This window comes from Crotalus tigris, unplaced genomic scaffold (genome assembly GCF_016545835.1).
Source record: "Crotalus tigris isolate CLP2741 ecotype Arizona unplaced genomic scaffold, ASM1654583v1 scf7180000019007.31208882:3723066, whole genome shotgun sequence".
In the NCBI taxonomy this organism is placed as follows: domain Eukaryota; kingdom Metazoa; phylum Chordata; class Lepidosauria; order Squamata; family Viperidae; genus Crotalus; species Crotalus tigris.
The window spans coordinates 2,531,540-2,545,912 of record NW_024097321.1 but is presented as its reverse complement, the minus strand read 5'-3'; the positions used below and the strand labels follow the sequence as shown (position 1 = coordinate 2,545,912).

Genomic DNA, 14,373 nt, shown 5'->3' with positions numbered 1-14,373 from the left:
ATTGCTCAGTCACCTTATCAAGAAGGGACTTCTTTAAATGGAATTTTGACACCAAGCAGACATCCCACTCAAACAGCTTTTAAATCTAAACCCATCATCCCTTTGTTCTTCAGACTAACACTTCTGATTTCTGTATTGTTACAATCCATACCAGAATTTGGAGAGAGCTCGCTCCAGTGTGCATACTTTCTAGACATCTTCTGCTGGCCAAGCAGAACAATGATGTTTTTAGAAAGGAACTTTTAGCCATCAAAGATGCATTTCAAAGAGACCGAAAGAGTAGCTTTATTGCTTACTAACAAACTCACAAAAGGCCAGCCTCAATGCATACAGAGGTTTTCCCCATCCCAAGATCCATCACAAGTCTCACTTGACCCATCACAAGACCCTCATTTGACACACCCACACCTGAAGCCCTTATAAACAGAAGAGTACTGACACAGACATCCCCTAAATGCAGCTGAAGATGTTACCTAGCCTGGTAATGAAACTTTCGGAAACCAACCCACAAGCTCGGAGAATGAACCTTCACCCTCACAGAGATTTTTGTTTTGTTTTAATTTTAAAAACCAACAACATATCCCCAGCCTGTGATGGCAAAATAATATTTCACTCTAAATGTTTGTTCCCTTCATTCTGCCCCCACCCCATCCCCACTCTAACTGATCAAAACCATACTTAATAAAAGCTCATGTATGCATATCAAAATGGTCTTCAAGGAAATCCCTTATGGGCCCTGTTCCCATTTGCCTAAGAAGAGGGAATATTGCATCACAACAACACAATAGCTTTGTATCCCTCTTCCCTCTAGGGAAGCGGTTCTCAACCTGTGGATCACGACCCCATTTGGGGTCGAACGACCATTTCACGGGGGTCGCCAAACAACGTGATCCGCCATTTTTTCCCCCTTTTCCTTAGCTGTGCTACTCCCTCTTATTCTATTGGCTTTCGAAAGCCAATAGAATAGACTCTCTTGAACAGAGTCTAATTCTATTGGCTTTCAAAAGCCAATAGGAATTGTCCAGGGCTGTCTCTGCCCTGCTGAACCCGCCAAAAGCCCCAGTCTGCAAACGGTGCTGCAAGGGGAACAGTCTGCAGAGCTTCCCTCCCTGTTGAGCAACTAAAAAGTAAGTAAAAGAGGGCCGGGGGTGGGAGGTGGGAGGCCGATGGGTGCAGGGAGGGTTGCTGGCGCGCATGGGGCCCGGCAGGTGCCTTACCTGCCTTGGGCTGGGCCAGCTGGTGGCCCAGCCGGTGGTCGCCCTGCGCTGCCACGGCCGCCTGGGAGCATCCGGGCCTGCCTGCCGCCGCCCCTTGCCGGCTATGCCTCAGCTGGCGCAGGGGGCGGCACCGCGCATGTGTGCCGCGCTGCACATGCGCCGCACAAGGGGTGGTGCAATACATGCACGCCACACAGGGGCTGCTGCCGCGCATGCACGCCGCGCATGTGCGCCACGCATGCGCGCCGCGTGCTTATGACCGGGGTCACCGGTATAAAAAGGTTGAGAACCACTGCTCTAGGGAATTCTGGAACAACAGCTGGCAGTGGGACATCTCCAAGTACTTAAAACAGTGATGGCGAACCTTTTAGAGATGGAGTGCCCAAACTGCAACCCAAAACCCACTTATGCATCATCGAGTGCCGGGTGGGTATGGCCCATTGGCTGGGCATGGCCCATTGGCTGGGCGTGGCCCATTGGCTGGGCGTGGCTGCGGTGGTAACGGCAGACTGGGTGGGACTAAAAAGTTCAATCAATCAATTCCAACTTTGCAAGATCTTTTTTATCCCTGCAAGAAGTTGAAATTGACTGATTGAACTTTCTTTTTTTTTTGCACACTGCGGCAGAGGCCTAAAGCAAAAAGGTTTTATAAAACCCAGCTGAAGGCTTAGGACTGGGGCGATGGCGCACATGCCCACAGAGAGGGCTCTGAGTGCCACCTTTGGCACCCGTGCCATAGGTTCGCCACCACTGACTTAAAACAACCTGCCTCCAGCTCTATAACTTATAATGGCCTCACATTAGAACAGACATCAAGGCTTTTGCTTCTCCCTGCTACATGCATCATTACACCAAACCTCTAATCATCAAACCGGTCAGGCTGCTACATCTTCTTTCTTCCCCACAAGTATCTTGGGACATTATTTCTTTGAGCTTTATTACTGTAATTATGTGTCAAGCCCCTGGGTACCATATTACTGATGGTACATCTTTTTCTTAAATATCTCATTTCATCCCCAGTTGCGGCCTTCCCCATTGCACTTAAGATAGCCCATCCATTATTCACCAAGTTTTCAGAATCCCAACCTACCCAATCATCTCATCTCTCAACCGACAGTCTCTTTGGGGGAAAATGCTATTTGAACTACTGGATGTACAAAGTGCACTGCACACCCCAGACTAAACTGAGTGGCAAGAAGTCCATTATAACATACGAGTGAGAAAAAGATATATGATTTAGACCCTAGGGGTGTTATAAATAGAGAGCCCTGGCTGTTTCATTCTGCAGTAGTAGAGCATCTTCATTATCTTCCCCATTATTAAGGCTTCTTGTGCCTGCAATAAAAGCAACAGATCTATCCAAGTCTTGTCCTTGACTCTTACAATGTTAGCTCCTGAGCTGAGTTTCTAGAGAGAAATTTATTGCCACATTCTGAGTGAACCTTCAACACTGCATAGACTGAAATCTGACGTATTTATATGCAGCATATTCTCAGCCATGAATAGTACTATGCTATTTATTGAAAATGCAGTTAAAAAATTATATGCTGCAGACTATGGATTTTAAATAATGACATGGATAATAAACTATCATTATTTAGATACCAATCCTGATGATAAGGAAACATCCCTTCTGCTGATTAATCTTCTAATCAATCCCTCTGGCCTGTATGTCCTCATCAAAGAAAGCTGGTTTCTTTTTCTTGGTATCACTGCACCATGAGAGCATCTCCATGCAAATACTGAGAATGCCTAGAGAACTTCTAGTAAGCTAAGATGTCCTGCTGATACAGAGAATATTACCTCTAGTATAATTAGCCCTATAATGCTTTGTGGCAATATCCTGTCATTAAATCTTTAAGTATTAAGAAAATCATCTGATTGTATAAGAGAAAATTGTACTGCTATTCCACATTCTCTTACCCTAATAATAAAGTACCTACTATTTTTAAACCAAATGTTCATAAAATAGGGAACTATCTATATAAACAATATCTAGTAAGGCACTGGTCCATCCAGCAAGCTTAATAATTTAGAATTTGGGGAACCATATTTCCTAGTGGATACAAAATGCATTCTGTTTGTCCAAAAAGACGAGCTTTCCATCATCAAAATGGTTTTTTTAAAAAAACAAAAACAAAACCCATTGGCCCTATTACAGGTAGGGCTTATAACTGGTTGTTTTGCGACTGTTGGAAATTATGATGGAAAAAAACAAAACAAAACACCATCTTTTCAAATGAATGAGTTTGCTTAATGACTGTCATGATAAAGGCCAGAAAATTACTTCTGGTCACATGGGGGCCTTGACTTACAACCCTAACGACTTACAATTGGATTTCCTGTCCCAATTATGGTTTTAAGTTGAGGACTAGCTATAGCAGCAACAAAGAGAGGCTTTGCGCATTTAATATACGAATAGATTATAAGGATTCTTAATGATTATTTGAATAGGTACTGCACTCTTAGAAGATTAAAAGACTTGACCTTATCTGCCCATGATAAACAATTGATTTCACTTTGGGGGGCACTAAAAAAGCAGTTACTTTCCAATCATGAAAGATGCATTCAGCAGCAGAGTTTTTGATACAACACTCTAAACACAAAAAGGTATGAGGAATATTCCAGTCAGAATCTACTGGTAAGCATGTTTCTTTGATATGTATTTTAGAAAACTCAAATGAATCACTCAAGACCAGCAAAGGCATTCCAAACTAACCCAGCAGGAAAACCCTATTTATTTTGAAAATATTTCAAGATCTTAAAAACGAAAGGAAATAGGAGAAAGGATACCCTACCCCTTATGCCTGGTTTTCGGAAAAATGTAGGGCAAAATGGGTGGCAGCAGAAGTGGCACAATGGAACTTTGAATGCATCCAAAAGAGAACCTTTATATAGTCCTCCCTTCATCATTCATTCCTCCAGCTAAATTTTTCAAATTGGGTAAGCCAGAAAGGGGAGAGTGTTTATGCACTTTCCCTTTGATTAATATTTTTTCAAAGGAAGCAACCTTCATGATCCTATGTTCATAAAAATAATTATCTTCACTGCCCCCCAAACAGCTGGAACCTATAACTAGCATGCTACTTCCAGAACATGTTAACTATCAACATTTACTCTGGATGAATCAGCTTAAGGCCCCTGAGGCTTGCTTTGACTAGATCTAGTGCCATATGATAAAATACATCAAATCCAATTCTTACATTTTAAGCATAACAGAAGGGTTAAGAATTGCTTTTATGAATAGCTACTCTGTGTTGCTATGTTTACAAGATTTATAAATGCCTCACTCCAAAGGCTTAGAAAGGTGAGTGTGAATAATTTGTGGTGACAAATGTTATAGCTTGGTTTGTTTTATTGTCCACTGAAATAAACAAATATGAAAAACACCTTCACAATACTGCTTAGACACATAGAACTGATTTTGTTCAAAGCTCCCTGGTTTATTTCTGCAATTACCTTCAGAATAAATAAGGTTTCTTAGATCAAGTTATGATATGAAGGAGATGCAAAACCCTAATAGATATTTAAAATATATGAGAAACTATTTCTGTGTGTATTAAGGTTATCTAGTAATATATCAGGAATTAAATCAGAATACCTGATATATGGTATTTTTTCTAAATGACAAGCTTAGTTTCATAAATTACTGTCACGGGGGACAAGTGATATAACAAGCATCATGACACAAACAGTGTTGCTTGTGCATCTGAATCAGACTGCAAGTATATATGGGTGGCATTTGTTTCATGGCATCATTCTACATGTAGTCTCATTTTAGTATAATCTGGATTTGTTGTTGATGCCGATTACACAGACCCATTTCCACATTTTCTTAATAATAAGGTACAGTAGTCAGTTAATGGAAATATGTTGCATAGATGGCAAATTTGGTGCTATTATTTTTCAGATGGCAGAGAAAAGTTTACAATGGGAGAAATATTACTGTACAAGATAATTTGGTCTTTCAGTGGGCTTTGTCACAAACACTGCTGATTCCCAAAGGTGCTTTTTCAAGAGGCAACTGGACTGTCTTGTTTTTCTTTGAAGACGTTTCACTTCTCATCCAAGAAGCTTCTTCAGCTCTGACTGGATGGTGGGGAATGATGCTGATTCTGATAGGATAAGCATTATTTTGTTAGCACGTGATGCTATATGATAATTTGCACAGTCTGTTAATTCTCCTGTCTTTGATACGGTGAGGGGAAAAATTATTTGATCCCCTGCTGATTTTGTACATTTGCCCACTGACAAAGAAATGATCAGTCTATAATTTTAATGGTAGATTTATTTTAACAGGGAGAGACAGAATAACAACAACAAAAACATCCAGAAAAACGCATTTCAAAAAAGTTATAAATAGATTCAAATGTTGTTTTTGTTCCATACAAAATATTATGAATTAGATAGGATAATGATAATATCATCCTGTCATAAACAAAATGAATCACACTTTTTAATTTTGACCACGTAGTGCCTTCAAACTGTGGAGACTGAACTCTTTTTCAATCAACTGTTCTTGAAAAGATTTCATCTTCTACTTGAATCATTCAGGCATTACTGTGGTCCAGATGATGTCAGAACTTTTGCCATCCTCACACTATGAACTTTACAAGGAGCTCAGCCAACAATGTATCACACATAACTATCTAAGATTATTTAGGATTATCATAGCAACTACCCTAAGTATTTGCCTCCCAGTAATTCAACATTTTATTAAGTGGGGGGTACCCAAAAATGTTTTTCAAATAAGCACAAATCTACACCCTAGTACAGGGGTAGGCAACCTTGGCTCTTTTATGACTCGTGGACTTCAACTCCCAGAATTCCTGCCCTAGTAGAATGGTCCAGGGTCATTCTGTTGGATCAGCAAAGAGTTATTGAAGATCCCAACTCATAAACAGAGAAAAATAAATTTGAGAAACCCTTAAGTATTATAACCTTGCAAGTTCTGATTAATCATTGATAGAATAGACAGGTGGTCGTAATGGGCGGGGGAGCAAAGCTTCATGATAATTCTGAAATAAAGCTCCATTGTTTGCAATAATCACAGAAATACTAAGGCCTCTCTTCTAGTTAATGACAGTGGCTTAGCTGTTTTTCCATCTTAATCTTGCACTTTATTCTCCTCAGAGATCATGGTAGAATGTATATTAGATTGACTAGCTAACTAGACAATCAGTGAACAGGGTTCTCCTCCTCTTTCTGTAGCATGTGAAAACAAGAGAGTAATTGGGCGATTGAAGAACACAATATGTGGCTGATAAGCCATGCAGTCATCTGTAACACAATCTCAAGCTAATAGAGCTTTTTTGTATGAGCAAAGAAGATAAAGAATAGGAATGCTTCCTGACAATGTGAGTTTGTTAACATAACAAGCTCTTTGTCATTTCCACTGGCAATATATGTTCCCATGATTCCTGAATACCATATAAAAAGGAAAGGAATCTTCATACAGACCAATGAATTTTTTCAGTCCAAAGTTCTGTAATGCTGATGAGAATTCTTATAACTGGAAAGGAGCTAGTAAGACCACTGTCCATTCCTCTGCTCAATGCAGGAATCCAAAACTTTTGGGAAGTTGGTGACCAGCCAATTCATTAAGTAAAAGGAGTTTACATCTCTTTACTAACACTTCCATGGAAAAGGAAATCCAGCTTGAGAAAAGTATAATCAAACTGCTCTCAAAAAAGGATGAATATCTTTACACTGATTATTATTTTAATTTATCCTTTAATGTCAACTGTGAGGGAGTGCATGGGCAAAAAACCCTCTCTTGCATGCCTAATATATCGGTTTTTGAAATCCAGGCACCTTTAGTAGGGCTTTCCTGATGATCTCAGTCTCCCGTCAGGTCGATATCAAGACAAGTGCTTCCTCAGATCTTTAGAAACTTTTGATCCAATGGTAGGGTTGCTTTGAAACAGATAAACCTTTTCAGACCCAGGATTGACATAAATGATATGAGAACAATCAGTAGCAGCACTTCAAGAGCAAGTGGTATAGGGTTTCCTGCCTGAGCAGGGGGTTGGACTAGATGACCTCCAAGGTCCCTTCCAACTTTTTTTATTATTATTATTATTATTATTATTATTATTATTATTATTATTATTATTATTATTATTATTATGTCAGAAGAGCCCATATTCATTTTTTTTACAGGGCACAAAACTCCCAGAGACCACATTCTGGGACATGTTTCATTCACATGAGCAGTACAAAATGTTTGGGGGAGACAAGAAGAGCCTATTAACCCTCTATGAAGCTTTTTATTTATTTTTTTGCTCAGAGTATGTAACTAGCAACTCCACTTCACTCTACCATTGCTCATTAAACACTTTGCTAGGCTATCATATACATCAGTTGTGGTTTTCTAAGTAGATTGTATATCTTACTCATCCACCAAGAAAGCATTATTCACCTAATGTCATGGCAAGGTGAAAAATTGGCCATGTGCATGAGCAGTGGACAATACTTGGATGGTATGCTGAGGCCAACCCCTCTCTATATAGGCAGAGCCCATCTGCAGGCCCAAAGGGCTAGATTATATTTATTTTATTACTTATTTTTTATTAAGCAAATGTAGGTGCCACTACACGACTCTGGATGGCTCACAAGATTATTATTACATTTAATATTCTTCTTCTTCATATATATGTAGCCCATGGTTAATAAGTCAGTGACCATTTAGATACAAAAGTGTCCAATGAGAAGACTTATACTCAGTCCTTGAAGCTGCGGCCATCTTAGTGTGCCCATGTTCACATAATCGCTATTTGGGCATTTGGTTCACAATTACAATGGTCATAGCATCCTGCAGTCATGTGATTACCGTTTGTGATCTTCTCTACTGGCTTCCCAAGGGGAAGGAAGTTAATGGGAAGCTGGCAGGAGGTCACAATGGGTGATCAAATGACGTTGGCCTAACGACTGCACAGGGTTCATTTAACAACTTCAACTGGCACGGTAATCATAAGTTGGTACAGTCATGTGATGTTACACTTTATAACCCTGTCACTTAATGATGGAATTCCCAGTCCCTATTACCATTGTTAATCAAGGATTACCTGTATCTATTTTTCACTTTCTATCCTATTATAAACGAAATACTAATGCCAATTTTGGGCTATTCACTGCCTGAGACAACCATATGCAGCCTGGCTTACCAAGCCAAGCTAGATGCTTCTGGTGCCCATCTGAACAAGAGACAAATTGAGAATCTGCACCAATTCAAAGGAGGACACCTAAAAGAATCACACATCAATCCACATGAAAACTGGTTAAATGTAGAATCTCTGCACCCAAGGATGTTTTACAAAGCAGCCTTTCTAATCCCGATACCTCCAGATTGTTAGATCAGTTTCTGTAATCTCTATCATAACCAGGGGCAATGTTATCTGAATCTGAAATCCAACCTTACTTCACCCTTATGGCATTAAGGAATCTAGTGACCTGGTTGTTCTCCCAGGCCTTTGGGACAAGCTGATTGTGGAACTTTCTTTTTGTTCTTTGTTTGTCCTAAAATTTGATCTAGTTTTTGTTACTTTGCTCTTCTCGCCTGTTGCATTTTTTTATATGTCTTTATATATACTTTGGTAGTTAGCTCCCCAAAGATCTATGAGCCTATAAATTAAACAAATAATTGTTCAAACTCTGCCCTAAATATCATCTTGTCTAATCTTTAACATTATCTTCCTGTCCTAAGCTTTTTCTTTTTCTAGGCTCTCCATCTTGGACATTTTTAATGTCCAATTGAATATTCTTATTGTCTAAGGACTTATTTCATCAACTGTTCATCTTCTGTAATGCTGAAATACAATTCACTTAATTCACACTTTAGGCTAGGTTATGATTAACACGTTAAACTAAAACCCAGAGTTTATATATCATAAAGGCTGGGTTGACACAATGTGTTAAGCTAAAATCAAATAAATCACATTATGGTTTAGCATTCTGCGTGATCCTTTAAATAATCAATTAGCCTGAACTAGATACTTGAACTGTAATAATATACTATCTTATTATCACCGGTGGGTATTTTTAAATATGTAATATATTTGTTTATTTTAAAACAGTGCTTTGTTCTAAACCCAAATCTCTAGTAGGTATGGGCTGTAAGCATACATAAATAAACATATTGCCAACTTTGGTATAACTGAGAACTTGCCAACAAAGGCAGCTTTCCAGCTTTCGCTAAAAAAATAGTTAATAAGAGTTAATACAGCTTTTGCATTTTATATCTCAGGCGTTTTACTACAGAAGTTATTATTACAACTTTTTAAATTTTGAATACAGTATTTCAGTGAACACTGTTTACAGTTACTGACAAGCTAAAGTATTAATCTGCATTAGCCAACAGTAATCTTTTCTACCCTGACATCCCTTTTCAGCTTTAAATGTTCTATCCAAAATTATTTTTTTCTGAAATTTTAATGTAGATTAAATCCATCTTCCCCCAGTACATCCAGCTGTTCTTTGTTCAGTTATAAGCTACTACTCTCAACAATTTCTGATACTTTGCACTCTTTTTTGTGTATATCATAAATTGTTTATTTTTCTTCAACACACTTTTCTCCTCCTATTTTCCCCAACAACAATCTGTGAAGTAAGTTGGGCTGAGAAAAAGTGACTGGCCCAAGATCACCTAGTTGACTTTCATGGCTAAGGCTAGACTAGAACTCAAAGCCATCTACTTTCTAACCAGGTGCCTTAACCACTAGACCAAACTATAGTTATATAGCAGCGGTTCTCAACCTGTGGGTCGCGACTCCATTTGGGGTCGAACGACCATTTCACGGGGGTCGCCAAACAACGCAGTCTGCCATTTTTTTCCCTTTTTCTTTAGCTGTGCTACTCCCTTTTATTCTATTGGCTTTTGAAAGCCAATAGAATAGACTCTCTTGAATAGAGTCTAATTCTATTGCCTTTCAAAAGCCAATAGGAATTGTCCAGGCTGTCTCTGCTCTGCTGAGCCCACCAAAAGTCCCATTCTGCAAACGGTGCTGCAAGTTGTCTGCAGCGAGGGCGAGCTGTCTGGAAGTTTCCACCCCTCCCTGCTGAGCAACTACTAAAAATGTAAGTAAAAGAGGGCCAGGGGTGGGAGGTGGGAGGCCGGCGGGCGCAGGGAAGGTTGCTGGCGCACGGGGGGCCTGGCGGGTGCCTTACCTCCCTTGGGCTGGGCCAGCTGGTGGCCCAGCCGGTGGTCGGCCTGCGCCGTCTCTGCCACTTGCCAGCTACGCCTCGGCCGGCGCAGGGGGCAGCACCACGCATGCGTGGCGCTCCTGGGCAGGGAAAGTCCTCGACTTACAACCGGTTGGGTAGTCCTCGACTTACAACGGTTGGGTAGTCCTCGACTTACGACTGGTTGGGGGTCGCGGCATTAAAAAGGTTGAGAACCACTGTTATATAGCTTTTTATGCAAAGTGCACAACACCCTTTTGGAAGCTATTATTCTAACTGTGACATGGAAAAGTCCAACCTGTAGATGACCTTGATATGCAGCTGAAATTGAAACAGTATTTCATTGTTTTGCATCAAAAAAGAAGTAATTCAGATACTAAAGAAGATGTATACAATCAATGATACCAGTAATTGAATTCCAAAATGTCTGAAGGTCAGCAGTTGGGGAAGGCAGTTTTATAGATTAAGAGCCCATACGACAAACAAAATAAATACAATCTACAAAGAAACTAACAATATTAACAATATTATTCATATCTCATCTCACAGTTAAAATGTTGTATACCTTTACTAACTTAAAGAATCTATTGTAATTGTAAAAGTGATTCTGTAACAAATGATACAAGATATTGTAAGAACCAATTTATCTATATGTTACAATGTTAATTAAAAATACCTAAAGAAGAAAGGGAGAAGTGTAAAATATAACTGGCATCCAAAATCCAGATCCGCATTATATGTTTCGAGCATGTTTCAATCAAATTACAAGTTCCATCTATATTTGGTTTTAAACTAAATTATCCCATAATCTGGTAAAAAAGCAATTCTAGGGCCTGTCACAATGGATACCGTGATTTACTTCCCAGGAAAGCAGAATTTTTGAAATACGAAATAAGAATATAAGGTATAGTTTCATTTCTATTTGCTTTCTTATTGCTTTTGTATGCCCCTGCATGTATACAGCCACACACACACAAAAAAACATTAGTCAGAATACAGCTTTCCTCTTCTTTGCCCACTTAATTTTTGCTTCTGAAATCCTGAGAGGTAGAAGTAGAAATCCTTCCTTTTTTAAGGATCCATTACTAGTAGAAACTCACTTTGAATCAGAGCTGTATTTTCTAGTAATCCACAAACAATCTCTCTGCAGGAAGAAGGACCAGGTCAAGCAGTTGCACAACCCAGAAAACACAAAGCAAACATCAAAACATGTCATTTTTTCCTTTCTCCCTCTTTTCCGTGCTGCACAAGAAAGATATAATTATCTAAAATCACATATACAGATTCTTGCAACTTACTAAAGGTCTTTGGCAATGAGAAGCCTCACAACGAGACACTCACTGGCATTTTTAAAAGAGATTGAGTTCTAGTTAGCTAAAAATGTAGTGATAAATGGGTGCTAAATGGATAATTTTGCAGAAAAGATGGAACATTAATGAAAAGTGCTTCAATTTTACCAAAGACTCTAAATTTGCTTATGACACTTAGAAACTGTTAGCCCATCTCCCCACACAACACATTATCCAAAGAAGTTAGCTATTATTAACTTCTCCAGACTAGAATGCTAATTGTCTTGAATAATTGTCATTGTTTACAAGATTGCAAGAAAAGCTTTGTAACCAGGAGGGGGGGGGGAGGTTGACCAGAAACTGCCTGATCATTAACCTCCTTAATACCGGTACATAAAATATATGAAGGATTTCTTATGGCTGTGCACTCAGCATTTCCTAACCCAGCATCCTCCAGAGGTATTAATCCACAACTCCCAGAATTCTCAACAAGGTTGACCAACCCTATGTTACCCTGTACCCTCGCCTTTTAATGTTTTGATATGCTGAATCACAAAGTGGACAACCCCATTAAGATATGTTGTGTCATATGAATCCAACTGATGTGATTACTGTATAGCTCAATGTGTGATGCAAACCTAAGAAATTGAATTAATTCAGAAAACCATGAATCTATTAAACATACACACAAACACACATACATATGAAAATCTATAGTAGTGGGATGCTTATAAAATAAAATTTTCTAAGCATCATATATAGAGAAGTAAAATGGTATAATGTCAAACATAAAATCAGCACATTAAAAATATAAAAGTGAAAAACAAACCTGATATAGTCACCAAGCAGTCTAATAAAATACTAAGTTTCTAACATATATTAGGAATTTAATACTGTTAATATAAAGGATCAAGATAACAAGATTAAAAGAGTTTAATAAAAATTTAAAGAGTTTAAAAGACCATGGAGAACAAACAAGTAGGCAATGTTATTGCCAGGCCAATTTCTCTGAAAAGTGTTCATAAACTCTGGAGTAAATCTGTTGGAAAGGTGAATTTGAAAATTACCTTAAGGCACAGAGAATAAGAAAAGTGAACAATCAGACATGTTTTTCCACCCTCTTTTCTGAATGCTACCTTTTAAAGAAAGTATGAATTTACATCCATTTATTCTTTATGAGGATCATTGTAGTATTTATCCTGTTAGATAAAATAAACAAGTTAGAAGATGAGATTCACGCTTGCTTGATCATTTGGCTGACACTCCTGGCTTCTTTGATTGCCTGGCTTATAACATACCTGCTAGTTTTCCAAGTGCAACATGACAGACTCCGGAGAAAATTCTACATCACACAAATTCTACTGCAAACAATAGGGGTTCAAAGAGAGCATAGAGACACTCTCTTAATTGCATACAATGCAAGCCAAGGGAGAAACAAGTTAGCTAAGCAGGTGAATTATCTCAAACTAAGTGTTGCCAGGACTACAAGATAAGACTCAGTGGAGTAAACCATGTTTACTACAGTCAGTCTAAAGATTCCAATTTACCATTACTGTACTGTCTACGGCCATATTAACCCTTGAGAATTTGAAACCAACAATTAATTGTATGCCATCCTCAAGATACTGTTGTCTTCCACAACACGGTGCTGAACTTGAACTGATGATTCCCCTAAGGGTCAGTTGTGTGAGTTGTTATGGTGCCTTGGTGGGAAGGGTATGTTGCATTTTATGCTGTTGCTTTTACTGGTTGCTATGCGTTACCTAAGATCACTCTGACAGATAGACAGCCATTTTTTTTTTCATAAATAAATGCTTTCTACTTCATGCTACAATGTGGTTCACTTGATTTTTGGTGCAGTGTGTTTGTTCTACGAAGCAAGTTTTCACGTATGATCATTAAAGCTTCACAGTTTTATTTTATCTCCAGCTTTATCTTTTATACACAAACAACATGCAGACACAATGCATACTGCTGCAGTTATTGCTGTTTACAATGGATTTAATATTTAAATTATACTTCAATATATTTGTACTCTTTACCGCAAGCTATTTTCTTCCAAGGGGAAGAGGTATGTAAACAGCCAATTAAAATGAAAACATAGATCTCTTTATACTGTTTTTATTCCATTCTGGGCTACATACATTATTGGAACAGCAATGTTTTGAAACCAACCAAAACTATGTTTTGAGCTGACATAGACCACAGATTTTTTCATCTCAGGCTGGCGAACACTTTGTTGGGACATTGGAAGCTATTAGAAATTAAAAATACAACTAAAAAAGTTAATTTAATGTGTTCAAATACCACCCCAACTGAAGGAGAGAAATTGCCATATAAAAAGTAGGCCACGCCAATTCTGTTCTCATTTTCAAATCATTAGCTATTTCTAGCCAGGTAAAGAGGAGAATCTTCATTATCCATTCTTATAGGAGAGAATTCCACTTGAAAAACTGTTCTATCACAGATTTGGCAAGGGCTAGTTAATTATTATATCATAAATTTGCTCGTCTTTAAAATACCACAAGACACTAGTTTTGTTACAGAAGTGCAGCACTAAAAGTGTAGTATTCAGATTCAAAGTGAGCAGGGAGGTATATTAACATTCAAGCCAAAACTTTGTACTCCCAGCTGGGAATACAGAGGTCAGATGAACAGGGAAAAATAATAAGCAAACCTTTCTCGTT

At 38.6% G+C, this 14,373-nt stretch overlaps 1 protein-coding gene across 2 annotated transcripts in view; it reads right to left on the bottom strand.

Moving 5' to 3' along the window:
- The window catches only part of TULP4 (TUB like protein 4), an 86,384-nt gene that overhangs the window by 62,228 nt on the left and 9,783 nt on the right, over positions 1-14,373 (bottom strand). The window contains exon 1 of one of the 2 annotated variants that reach the window (XM_039358255.1): positions 12,985-13,214. The exons of the other annotated variant lie outside the window; for it this stretch is intronic. The gene's annotated coding sequence lies outside the window, so the exon portion shown is untranslated. Of the gene's footprint in view, positions 1-12,984; positions 13,215-14,373 lie in introns of those variants that run through there. 2 annotated transcript variants of the gene reach the window in all.